At 41.0% G+C, this 14,171-nt stretch overlaps 1 protein-coding gene across 2 annotated transcripts in view; it reads right to left on the bottom strand.

Annotated features, from left to right (window-relative positions):
* The window catches only part of CACNB4 (calcium voltage-gated channel auxiliary subunit beta 4), a 236,575-nt gene that overhangs the window by 221,123 nt on the left and 1,281 nt on the right, over positions 1 to 14,171 (bottom strand). The window lies entirely within an intron of this gene.

Genomic DNA, 14,171 nt, shown 5'->3' on the forward strand with positions numbered 1-14,171 from the left:
CCCCAGACAACCCAGGAGTGTGAATGCACAACAAGTCTGTGTTGCTGTAGTTGTTGTTTTAGGGAAGTTTTTATTACCGCAGCATCACCTGACCTATCCTGACTAATATATCCTGGTTGAAAACAGGCCATGGATTTTTACATATTTACCTGGTGGTCCTAATAGGCAGCCAACACTGAGAATCACAGACACTTGTGGACCTTGTATCAGTGGCTCCCACATAATTGCTTTTATTGAACTGTACTTCAGCATGATGAGGAATATTATCTCTACACTGAAGGATAACTATAAGAAACAACTCTAGAATTATGATAGTGTGTCACTTCACGGTTTAACCTACTGTCATACACAGAGCTGACTCTATGAAAACAAGGGACAACTCTCTCTCTAGTCTCAGTGTGGGAAGTATTTGTGCTTTTTCTAAAGAACAACTTTATTTTTATTCTTGGACGTTGTAAATCCTGTAACTGATCTTGCTTTCTTCTTTAGGTAGTTCCTATAAAGTTCAGAGTCAAACTTGAGGCTCCCAACTAGCAAGTAACTGGAGTTTTGTTGGCACACATTTTGTGTACTCAGCACACATTCATTCTTACGCTTATTTTCTCCTTAGTTCATTTTATCGGCTTGTGATATCATACGAGCTAATGTAAGTCATTTCTAGAACAAGGCAGGATATAAATATATCTTTAAATAATAAATAAGTAGCACGTGCCACTGACTGGAAGAGAGAAGAGAAAGAAAATAGTTAAGTGCACCAGCTTACCCAAGCAACTTGAACACATGAGATCTGTTATAAAAATATCCACCGATGTCTACTTATTAAATAGTTAATACTGGTTAAAAACAGAAATTCCTGCCTTATTTATCAAAAAATGGGAACCCAAGCTGAACTACATATGCTAAACATTATGCCCCTGAGAAACTAGGGATAAGCAGGAAAGTCAATATTGAAAGCTCCTAATGCAGCGTTTTCAAATGATATAAATCAATCTTGCGGTTCAACTCACCTTCAGCAAAGTTTCAATATGGCAACTTTTGTTATTCTTTATTACAGATTTAAAGCCCCATTAGCTACTTGCTCTTCCTGGTGGCCGTAATAATCATAGCACCAGGAGCTACACCACTCCACAGCCGATTTCCTCTTAATAGCCTCCAGGATACACATCTGCGAACCATCTTACCACATTACACAAATACTTCATTCCTGACAACTCACTCTATTCTCCACATATCCTTTCTTGTCACATGCATATGCTTGAAACCGTTACAAATTCCAGCTCTATCCCAAATTATCTTTCCTCTTGTAAGTTTCTCCAGATCATCTCTTTGTTACCTTCTAAAAAGGATATCGTCATCTAATACTTTCAATAATATTTGATATTGAATGATCCTACGTTTTATGAGTTCATCTCAGCAGCTAAGTGACACAGGATAACTGCAAAAACTACAGAATACAGTGGTTTCTAGCACGATGTACGAGTTGACCACACACAGCTGCAGACACAGACATAAAGTCCTATCATACTAGAGCTTGAAGGAACCTCATAGGTCACTAGTCCTCCCCACTTAAACCCTAATTTTGCAGACAGAAAAACGGAGGTCCTGGGAAATATTAATTCAGTAGTCATTCCTGTATTAATACTTGTGTCCCAGAAATTCATTCTTGAGTCAGTTATTTGAAACTTGGTATATATTTTCTCATTAAGAAACAATGTTACAGGGGCACCTGGGTGGTTCAGTCCTGGGGCAGATGGAGAATAATGTCTTTTCCCCAGTGGGACCCTACAGAGAGATGCAGGCCAAAAGTACAGAAGCAGGCTTTACAAGGGACTCTTGGACATGCAGGGCACAGGAAGCTCTACCCAAGTGCCCAGGGGACCAAGTGTGACCCAGAATGGAGGACGTCTGGAACAAGCTTGTTCAGAGAGGCTGAGGAGCATGGTGCTGTGCGTCACCTTCTAGGTTTTGCATGACAAGCAGCATCCTAACTGGAGGAAAGCAGTGTTCTCATAGAGGCAGAGCGACTACAGCAGGAGAAGCCTTCCTCAAAGGCTGCGGCAGCAGACATCAATGAGGGACAGAGCTGTGAGCACCCGCTGGACTCCCAGAAATAATGGACAAGATATTAGGAGGCAGGTGTTGAGGTCCTATGTCTACCTACACGTAGGAAAGGTGAACAAGCAAAACGCGGATTATTAATGTTGATTCCTTACAACTTCTCCCGCTCCTCCTTCCTCTTGTCCCACACATGGTACCTGTCCACAGAGACCCACAGGCTGGTGGCGCCTGGGGACATCCAGCTTACACAAAGGAGAATCTAATAGGTGAACAGACAAAACAGAAGGCCAGCGAGGGGTGCCTGGGTGGCCCAGTTGGTTAGGTGTCTGACTCTTGGTTTCGGCTCAGGTCATAATCTCATGGGTCGTGAGATGGAGCCCTACATCAGGCTCCACGCTCAGCAGGCTGTATGCTTAAGATTCTCTCTCTCTCCACACCTCTGCCCCTTCCCCCGCTCGCACTCTCTCTCCCTCTCTCTCAAATAAATAAGTAAAATCTAAAAAAAATAAGAAGAAGAAGAATGCCAGAGAAGGCAATCTGGAGCCATATTGCAGAGCTTTGTAGGGAAAGGTTCTAGAGGGGTTTGACAAAGATGGTCATCACGTGGAAATGGTGAGACCTTCCTCAAGGAGAAGGAATGGCATGACTGAGTGAGTGGTGGGGAGAAAGCACGGTTTGAGTCTAAGTCTGGGTATGTGTGCTAATATCAAGGGCAGAGGGGACAAGTTTAGGTGGGAAAGTGGGGGAAACTGTGAGAAAGGACAGACTCAGGGAGCCTGAGGTCTTTGTTGGGGAGCACGTCTGCTTTGTTGTGATGCACCTTTAAAGGATGGGAAGATGAGCCCATTTGTAAACAGTAAGTCAAGCTACAATACTGTATGAATGACTACAGCCCCTGAAGACTCCTGGGAACAAGCATATTTTTCAAATAGGCTGCTCGTTAACCCAAATCATTTGAAACTGCTTGGACCTCAGACAGTGGAGGAAGAAGTGCCAAAAGCCTTCGGGCATGTTAAAACAGGTATTCTGGGGCAAAAGAGTCCTAACAGATGCAGTTCCAGAAGAAAGCTTAAAATGGACCAAGTTTGATCCCATTCACCCACCCTCCCACTCTACTAATCTCTACTAATGTAGATCTCTACTAATGTAGAAACAGCGATAGTAATAATAACACCCATGGTACAATTACCCTTATAATGTGTATTTGACATCATTTTTATTGATATTATTTGGTTTAATTTTCATTTTATAGGATCAAAAGAAATATTTATGTTAAAGTAAATATGTTATGTTAAAGTAAATGACAACCAATACCAAATGAAAAACTGAGCCTTTCCTACCAGAAGTTCTCCCTATAGCACAGAGACCAAAAGAATAAAAAAATATCCCCCAAACTAAAGCACCCCTCAAGCTTTCTGAAATTAGCAGAGAATATTTGCAGCTGACCTATTTCTCTCCCACACGACTGTGTTGATAATTGACTTTTGTCCCCCAGGGAAGTGCTCAAATATAATTGAGCAGCACCTGCCACATAGAGAGTACAGTTTTATATACCCAATAATTCCCATAAATATTGTACTTAACTTGGGACTCAAGCACTCTGCTTTCTCCTTAATTGTATCTCCCAAGGAAAAAAATATTATAATTACCAAAGCTGAGTTATTATAAACATCTAGATAAAATTTAGAAGTATTTTGGATTATAAGTGTCCAAGACATTTCTCTGATGAAAAATTATTGAAAATGATGGCAGTGACTACTCTTATTGCTCACTTTTTTAATCCCAGTGATCTCATCCTATTATATAAATCCCCTTCTATAGATGAGAGTCACTCAGTTTTGTTCAATCCTGATGACAAGGAGGCCAAGATCACGGATTTGATTTCCATGCGGGTCAAACAGTTTTACTCCCCCACAAAATTCAGCTTTATGACCTGAGACTGTAGCTCTACAATGAATATAAATATGATCTACCCTATTCAATGCCATGACTTGAAAAGCTCTCTGGAACATAGAGTTAAGGAAAGTCATTGCAACAAATGAGAACTATCTTCAAGGAGTTTCAAAGCCAGCTCTATATTCCAGCCAGGTGTTCATGAAACATCAGCCTTCTCTGGTTCTGAAAGCAGGTTGCCATAGCACACAGTGTATCATTATTGTTACCTGAAAGCCCTAAAACTATTCCCTTAAAATTGAATAATTTAGCCTTCTCATTAATTTCGGCTTCTAGCTCTAGTCCTACCCCCTATACACACGTGGGCCAACATCTGCACATTTGGACCAGGGGTACAACTTGAAACCCTCAGGCTGGTGTAGAGAATATGTTAATGAAAAAAAAACTGAAGCCAGTCACAAAAGATCACATTTTATTGTATGATTCCAGTTATATGAAATGTCCAGAATAGGCAAATCTATAGACATAGAGACTAGTAGATTAGGGGTAGGGAGGAGTGTGGAGAATGACTGATAATGAGTACAAGGTTTCTTTTGGGGGTGATGAAAATGTTCTAAAATGACATTATGATGATAACAGAGTACAGCCTCTGACTTCCTGAAAGAATGACTTCCACCTCTCTGTTACACACACGCACACACACTAAGAGGCCAAATAAGAAAGTCATGTCTTTGGACATGCTAACCCTAACAGTGACCATTTTACCCACCTGCTTGAATGGGAAACATAATCAGCATGTTGAGTTCTTGACACCCAGCACTGGGCCATTCGAGAAGAAAGTAGAAGGGTATGATAAATTCATCTACATAATATGCTACTATGCATTTCCATGACTGCTGGTCTTTCCAACACTAAAAAAGAAATTGCAAAAAAGTTTTCCTAAGGAGTTTAAAATTAGTATTATAATATAATATAGTGAACACTACAAAAAGTCACCATTTCTAGTGATTTTGACAACCCAGAAAAATGCAGATTCTTTTTAGGTTTATGTTTACAAAATACTTCTCTCAAAACAAAGACTACTGCCAGAGCTATTAAACTGCAGCCCCGGAGAAAGATGCCTCCACCAACAAAGAATATAAAATGAGAAATAAGATAGGCCCGACTTGCCATCCAAATGATTACAGTGAAATGATGAGACAGATTCAGGAGATGTCACAGAAGCTGTACAGCCCCATCTAATTAATGCTTTCAGGACATAAAGCACAAATGCTGAATGACATCCCTTCAGAGTCAAGGAATCACCTCTGCTCTGTGCATGTGTGTAATAAGAAAGGACATGCTCAAGAAAATAGGAAAGTTTGCAGACGGGCACGTTTACTCCGGTGAAAATGAGAACTATCTTCAAGGAGTTTCAAAGCCAGCTCTATATTCCAGCCAGGTGTTCATGAATCATCAGCCTTCTCTGGTTCTGAAAGCAGGTTGCCATAGCACACAGTGTATCATTATTGTTACCTGAAAGCCCTAAAACTATTCCCTTAAAATTGAATAATTTAGGGCGCCTGGGTGGCTCAGTTGGTTAAGCGACTGCCTTCAGCTCAGGTCATGATCCCAGGGTCCTGGGATCGAGTCCCGCATCGGGCTCCCTGCTCTGCGGGGAGCCTGCTTCTCCCTCTCCCACTCCCCGTGCTTGTGTTCCCTCTCTCGCTGTGTCTCTCTCTGTCAAATAAATAAATAAAATCTTTAAAAAAAAAAAAAGAAAAAAAAAAAAAATTGAATAATTTAGCCTTCGCATTAATTTCGGCTTCTAGCTCTAGTCCTACCCCCATTCCCTGCCCCAGTTTACGTGGTTAAAGCCACGTACAATTGCTAATGTGTTGCTCCGTAGTCAAGTTCGTAACAACTCTTCTAGAACAAAGGGTGTTGTATTCTACCTCAACGTTCTTCTGGGTCACAAAGTACAAGGGCATACAACTGTGTGAAGCAGGGCAGTACCAGCTGCTCGGATCAGAATGTGTTTCTATAGGGGTTCTTTGTGGGTAACAGCCTAGCTCTTCTCGAGACTCAGCAATTTGCTGTATTCTAACCTGGAGAAGTACTATAAAGACTGTGTGACTGGGGAGGGTGCAGGAAATGCTCCGCACGGCCCCACAGAGGAAATATTGGTGCAACACCCTGGGTTCAAAGGGAGTGAAAACCGTCCAGGGCCTGTCTCAGGCACACCCTGCAGAAGGACAAACTCAGAGGATCCATGTTGCTGAGGCCTGTAACCCATTCTTGGCGCACACACTCCTGCTGGGAAGGAAGCTCCAGCAAAGAGCGAGCAACAGAGAGGATGGCACCGTTCTAGGAAACACTCCGCTCCAAAGTGTTGCCTAAAACAAAGCATGCAGAGGCCAGACAGCAGAATGGGGCCGGCATACCCCTCTGTGCACATGCCTGCAGACATTTCCTAGAGTCTTCAGTGAATCTGAGTGAACTGCAAGCCTGCTCTCCCTGGTTAGGGCTGATGCTTTCTCAGAGTCTGAGCTGCAGAAATGAGACCAAGAAATGGCCAAACTAGGAAGAAGATGAGGAGTTTGGCTAATGCTACAACATCAGCTAGAAAAGATGGGTCAGAACTAGATTGGCTGGGCTCAGCTACCCCAACTGAGCTAGTAGACTCACCAGAAGCAGAGGGACTGGTTTCTACAATGAGCTACACCACATGGTTTGACTCAACCACATTCTCTTTAGTCCCACACCTGCTTTTTCCCTTGATGAATGAACAAGCAGTCTTTGCTCCTTAACACCCGAGGACGACACTGTCTGGGGAGGCAGCAGAGTCATTAAAGAGAGAGAGCCACAAAAAAACCAAGGTCCTTTTCAGCTTAAGTGTCCACACAGCATCCTATAACTTTATAGAAAGATTAAAATTTCAATCAAAATTCATCTAAGTTTCAATAAAAAAAAAAACTCACCATCCTAAACTGAAGGATAAATAGTTCTTTATTCTACAAAAACGAGACTTTAGGGAACTCTGTGTGCCAAGAACAGGGACTAGGAGAAAAGCACAAGTGACTGGTTCACAGGTTAGCTGCCCAGGAACTGGATTTCTCAATGAGGAGCACGGTAAATTCAGTTCCATGTATTCAAGCCCAAGAGCGAGAACAAAGCAGTTGGCCACGAGAGGCAGAGTTCTTCCTTGGTCTCAATTTGGGAAGATGCATTCCAGATAAAATTCACACAGGAAATAGGTGTGAACTGTTCCCTCAGGTTCACTGTAACTGTATTATCCCACCTAGCCAGGAAGTTTACTTACAGAGCAAGTAAACTTCTAATTTTGTTAATGAACAAGAATCATTATTGTCTTCCATGCAGTTACAATATAATAATGGTTGTGCTTTCTCCGTGCTCCTTTCTATCTCAAGAGGGCCAAGGGTCTGCAGGCTGCTTCCCAGGCTCCCAGTCAGCCGGTTTCCAGCTGGGCTTAGCCAAGGGCAGGTGCATCAGGAGACTGAGGGCTGGCTGGGAGGGGGCGGGGGCAGAGTATTCCTCCCCATTCTCTGCCCTCAAGTGGCTTCTTTAGTAGAAGCTATATATCCTCCGAGTGTGTGTGTCTCTCTCTCAGTAGAAGCTATATATCCTCTGTGTGTGTGTGTCTCCCTCTCTCTTTTTTTAATTGAGGTATAACTGACAAAGAACATTATATTCGTTTTGGGTGTACAACGTAACGATTCAGTATTTCTATATATTGCAAAATGATCACAAGTCTAATTAACATCCATCACCATACGTAGTTACACATTTTTTTCTTTTGATGAGAACTTTCAAGATCTAGGGGCGCCTGGGTGGCTCAGATGGTTAAGCGTCTGCCTTCGGCTCAGGTCATGATCTCAGGGTCCTGGGATCGAGTCCCGCATCGGGTTCCCTGCTCAGTGCAGAGCCTGCTTCTCCCTCTCCCTCTGCCACTCCCTCTGCTTGTGCTCTTCTATCTCTCTGTCAAATAAATAAATAAAATCTTTAAAAAAAAAAAAAAGAACTTTCAAGATCTATTCTCTAAGCAACTTTCAAATATGCAATATATTATTAACTATAGTCACCATGCTATAGATTACACCCACCATTACTTACTTATTTTATAACTGAAAGCTTGTACCTTTCACCCCTTACCCATTTCACCTATTCCCCCACCCCTGCCTCTGGCAACCATTAATCTGTTCTCTGTATCTATAAGCTCAGGTTTTGTTTTTTGGTTTGGGGAGGCTTTTTAGATTCCACATACAGGTGAGATCATACAGTATTTGTCTTATTATTTGATTTATTTCACTTAGCATAATGCTTTTAAGGTCCATCTATGTTATCACAAATAGCAAGATTTCATTCTTTTTATGGCTGAATTACACACACACATATATATTTCTATATTCACACACTCCATGACTTTTTTATGCACTCCTCCATTGATGAACACTTAGGTTCTTTCCATGCCCTGGCTATTGTAAACATTGGCTGCAATGAACATGGGGTGCATATATCTTTTCAAGTTTGTGTTTTCATTTTCCTCAAATAAATACCCAGAAGTGGGATTGCTAAGTCATATGGTGATTTTATTTTTAATTTTTTGAGGAATCTGTATGCTGTTTTCCACAGTGGCTGTACCAATTTACACTCCCATCAACAGTGCACCAAGGTGCCCTTTTCTCTACATCCTCACCAACACTTGTTATTTTTTGTGTTTTTATTGTAGCCACCCTAACAAGTGGGAGGTGATGCCCTCTGTGTTTCTGGCTCCCACAAAACAATACACCAGGGGCTCCAGCATCTACCAGGTGACTCTGGCCCTTGGGCTCCAGGAAGAGTTTCCTTGTCCTGCTAGCCTAGAGGTCACAGTGGCTTCCCGCTGTCACTAACCCAAAAGGTTAGCTTCCAACCTCTCCCATCACCTGTTTAACCATGTCTCTACATTCAAGTCCCTCAGTTGTAAAATCGCAAGTAGTTTTGTTTCCTGGTTAGACTCTGGCTAATACAATGACTACTAAACAAACAAACTTACATGAACCCACGTAAACAAAAATTCCATCTCCTGGTAAAATGAGGGAAAAAACTACAGTCTCAAGATTCTTCAGTTGTTGCTTTGTTCTTCACAGTAACCATACAAGTTATGAATACTTCCACAATCAGGGGCACCTGGTTGGCTCTGTCAGTTACGGGATAGACTCTTGATCTCAGCTTGGGTTGTGATCTCAGGGTCACAACATTGAGCCCTGCATCAGGCTCTGCAGTGAGCGTGGAGCCTACTTGGGATCCTCTCTCTCCTTCTCCATCTGCCGCTCCCTACTATGCACTCTCTCTCTCTCTCTCTTAGAAAAAAAAAAAAAAAGAATATTTCTAGGATCTAAGAGGAATAAGCTCCATATGTCCTTTCATGTGTCCACATTTCTGTTTGTATGTCTGTCCTGATTTTTCAGGGATGAAGTGTGTTGTGATAGAAAAACTGGACAATCTGGGTAAGGTCCCCTGTCTCAGTTCTATTACTACTTGATGTGATGTCGGTACAGGCTTTATGTCCTTGGGTCTTCTCATTCATCTGAAAATGAGGAACTGAAGTATTTTCCCTCTGCAATGTCTTCCTGTTCTAAAATTTTGTGGTCCTAAGTTTATGGATGAATTTTGCACATATACACGCCTCTAGGCATATGATTATTCTTAGAGCTATGCACAAAGCATACACCTTCTGTTGATGAATCTGCATTTTATTGGAGAAATGTATCTCCAAATTATAACCCAAAGAATTTTTTGCCAGCTTGTTTTATTATAGTATCAACTTAGTAACTAAATATGTTTTCAATCTCTAAATATAGTGTGGGTTTACTGAATTATGATCACGATCATTTGATTAGCATACTTAAAAAAAGCCCAAGGTTCTGTGATCTTAAGTAGATGGCTCCAAAGATGGCTGCAATAATAATATGTTCTTTTGTAAGGTGACCTTGCTACACCCCATCAAAAGAGAGTCTATTTCCTCTCCCTTTGAAACTGAATTAGCCCTTCATTTTGATTTAGAGACTATAACAGAAGCAATGTCATGTAGCTTTTAACAGTAGGTTTTACAAAATCTGTAGCTTTACTTCTTGGGATGCCCCTTCTTGGAACCCAGCCACCATGTTGTAAGGAAGTTCAAGCAACCATGCTGGGAGCCCAGGTGGAGGAAGACTGAGCCCCCTGCCAAAAGCTCTAGTCGAGTTCTCAGCCAGCAGCCAGCACCAACTGCCAACCACATGTGTAAGGCTATTTTAGATCTTTCAGCCATGCCAATGCCCAGATAACACCACACACTGGTCAGCACACTGAAATTAAAAAAAAAAAAAAATTGTGTTGCTTCAAGCTGCTAAATTTGGGGAAGTTTTGTTAGGAGGCAATTTCTCCCCATTAAACACAGAGTTTGATATTAGAGCAGAACCCCATGCCTAAAATATATCAAGCTAGTCCTCCATCCATCCGTTCCTTCATTCATTCAAATAAACATTTATTAAACATCTACTATGCTAAATTCTGAAGATACAAAGGAGACCAAATGCAGACCTGTCCCTGCTTATTATCTAGATGAGGGGACAGATATTAACAGAGAAATCTAATTATTGAGAACTGGCAAAATGCACTCTGGAATGAGGTAGGTGGTTAAGGAACTGATGTCATCAGAGAGATGAGAAAAGTAAGTGAAGACTAGGGGTGCCTGGCAGGCTCAGTTGATGGAGCATGCAACTCTTGATTTCGGAGTTGTGAGTTCGAGCCCCACCTTGAGCGTAGAGATTACTTAAAAATAAAAAATCTTAAAAAAAAAAAATAAAGATGAAACTTAGGTTTCAAGGAAGATTACAAGTTAAGTAGGCAGAAGAGAGAACAAGAGCCCTCCACACAGAAGGTCCAGCATATCCAAAGAGCCTATGGCAGAAGGAAAGATGGTGTGTTCAAGTTCTACATCCAAAGCTAAAAGATCATGGTTCAAGATGAGGCTGGAAACGAGTAGAGGTCAGGCTTTGTAAGACTTGCAGTCCTCATAAGGGCAGCCTTAACAAGGAGAGGTCAACAGACCAATCATGCTCTGATCAAATTTTCTCTCTGAACCCCCGTGGAGAGAAAAATGGGAGTAACCTGGAGGACTCCATCACACAAACTCTATGTGCAATGGCACCCAGAGTATTTCAATATTCAGTGCACACAGGCATTTTGCCCACACCCTCATTCCTTGCTACACTTCACTATATTATGTGTATATACCTATGTCTCCTTAAGTAGATTACAAAATCCTTTGGGTTCAGGAGCTCTGTCTCATTCATCTTTTCATTCCTCTTTTATAGTACCTAACACAGTGCTGGGCACACAGCAAATGTTTATTAAGTGTTTCCTAAAGTTTTAAAACACAAATAAATAGGGGCCCCTCAGTGGCTCAGTCGGTTAAGCATCTGCCTTCGGCTCAGGTCAGGATCCTAGGGTCCTCTGGGATCGAGCCCCGAGTCCAGCTCCCTGCTCAGCGGGGGAGTCTGTTTCTCCCTCTGCCCCTGCTTCTGTGTGCGCATGCGCTCTCTCTCTCTCTCTCTCACTCACTCTCTCAAATAAATAAAATCTTTTTTAATAAATAAATAAAACATTAATAAATCCACTCACAAATGTCTGTCAGAAGTGATCTCCTAGGAAAAAATTCTACAGGCTCGTTTGCAAAGCCATTCCAATGACAGCAACATTCTTAAGAAAGTCTTGCTGTGAAACATCATTCCTTTCCTGTTGTAGCAATTCTTGAGCTTCATCCTCAGTGAAGACGGACAACAATCCATCACATTTCCAAAGAATGCCTCTGTGTACACTTTGAAGATCATTACTGGGTCACCCAGCTCTCTCTTCTTACAGTGGCAAAATACTTCATCTTCTCACCTTTCCTCAAAGAAACCATTTAGTTGTTCCCTGGATTCATTCCAAAATCTCCATCCCTCCTAGATTATGGAGGCCAGCAATCGAGGAGCCCACAAAACAAGGCCAAAGATGCCTGAAGGACTTTGTGAGCAGTCCACAGAGCAGAGGCAGGCTCTCTTTCTCAGTTTGCTTGTTTTCAGGCCAACTCACATGGGCACACAACACACACAAACACTAAAACTTTTTACCAGTTTAAAGAATAAACAGTTTTACTAGGTGAGTTTGCCAACTGTCCTCTGTTCTTCACCACCAGCCCTGTCTTACACATCTGATTTGACATATCATTTTTTTGTGGGAGGGAACACTTTCCCTCCCTAATTTTGTAAATAATATGACACCAGAAATGAGCAACACTATTTTGCTGGCATTCCCACTATCTTCATCATGTGTGAAGGCACCACACAGACTATGAAATATCACCAAGAAATTCCATCCCTCTAATGTATCAAGAATTCAAAAACAATAAACCACTGGTCATTCTACAAATAATGAGGCTCTAATAACATAAGCAGCTGTGCTGCTTAAAAGCACAGTTGTGCTTCTTAAAAAATATTTTTTTGGCACTCAGGTGAAAACTCTTCAATTTTACTTAAAAAAATACTGTTAAATTCCATTTGCAATAACTTTTCATCTCTTGTCAAAGAAACAAAAATCCCTCAGTTATTTTTATTGTAGCCATTATAGAAGTCTATATTATGCCATTTAAACAAGATCATGTGTAAGATACTGAGCTGTAAGTGCTCACAAAAATTATGTATTATTTTTGCACAGAAAAAACAGGAAGATTGTGTATATAATGCAATTATACCTAACTCCTAAATTTAAATTAGACCATTTTATTAAATCAACAAATTCCAGTTTCAGAAAAACTAATGAAATATATTTGTTCTAAAAATGTGCATTGTTTGGGGTGCCTGGGTGGCTCAGTCAGTTAAGCCGGTTAAGCATCTGCCTTTGGATTGTCTGCCTTTGGATTGGGTCATGATCCCAGGGTCCTAGAATCGAGCCCCACATCCGAGCCCCACATCCGGCTCCCTGCTCAGGGAGGAGGCTGCATCTCCCTCTGCCTGCAGCTCCCTCTGCTTGTGCTCTCTCTCTCTCTCTATCAAATAAATAAAATCTTAAAAAATAAAAATCTGCAAGATTTAAATTACTCCCAAAATTATTAGCATGCAATATTTTACATTTTAAGACAAGACATAGCAACACACTTAACAAGAACTTATAAATGGATTAATCTCAATCATTTATTGGAGTAAATTGAGGAAAGAATAAGAATATTAGAAAAATATAGATTGTTTTGTTTGTGGCTGGAAGAGTAAAGCATTAGTGAAGTGATAGTGTAGATGAGTTCAAAAGTTTTAGTCAAACAGTTCACAGAATACACTGCTGTATAATTAGTATTTCTAAGAATTTGCAACAAAAAAACACTACCAAAAATAGGCACCTACAAAATAAACATCAACAAGATCTCAGTCACATAAGTCAAAAATTTTTTAAAGGTGAAGAATGTCTTTGCTTTATCAAATACACAAATGACCCAAGCAAGCATTGCAAAGAAGATAGAATGCACTTTTAGAATGAATTCAGGATCTAAAATATATTTATTTTAATAATGCAAACGCTTGGTGTTCACTGAATTAAACAGTAGTAGTAATAATTTGTTTCCAGAAAATGAATATCTGCATAATAAGTATTATCTAAATATGTTTTATGAACCCTTTAGAAGAAGTCTGAGTCCAATTTTGAATCTAAAACCCATTTGTCGTGGACAATCTGTTTAAATTGATGATAATCACTAAGGAAACACACCGCAGCTGCCATCATTGGTTAAAAACACATTACACAATGTTCTGAGTGACCTAGAGGGAAAAGAACTTCCCAAGGTCATTCCAGCAACCCACAGCAGAGCCTGGAATAAAAGCGTCTTGAGGCGATGACCAAAGTATTCCCAAATCACCCGGAAAGCACACACCTCCACAGTTTCTGTTCCAAAGAAAGATCAAGGTGATTCACTTTTGCATGATCTCGCTAGCACCCAGCACCTATGTAGAGATGGTTTCATTTACAGCACATGGGCAGTACAAAAATTAAGGACCAATCTCCTATGTCAAGGTGAAAGAGATCTAAGCATTCAGTGTAACCGGCGATCTTTAGCACACAGAACACTCACTAGAACCACGCAGAAGGAAACAACCACGAAGAAAACAAACACTAAGTGTAGTACCACCCAGACCCGGGGACTGAGTGCCGGCCTTAGCTTATTTTGA

The sequence above is a fragment of the Neomonachus schauinslandi genome, chromosome 3 (assembly GCF_002201575.2).
Source record: "Neomonachus schauinslandi chromosome 3, ASM220157v2, whole genome shotgun sequence".
NCBI lineage: Eukaryota > Metazoa > Chordata > Mammalia > Carnivora > Phocidae > Neomonachus > Neomonachus schauinslandi.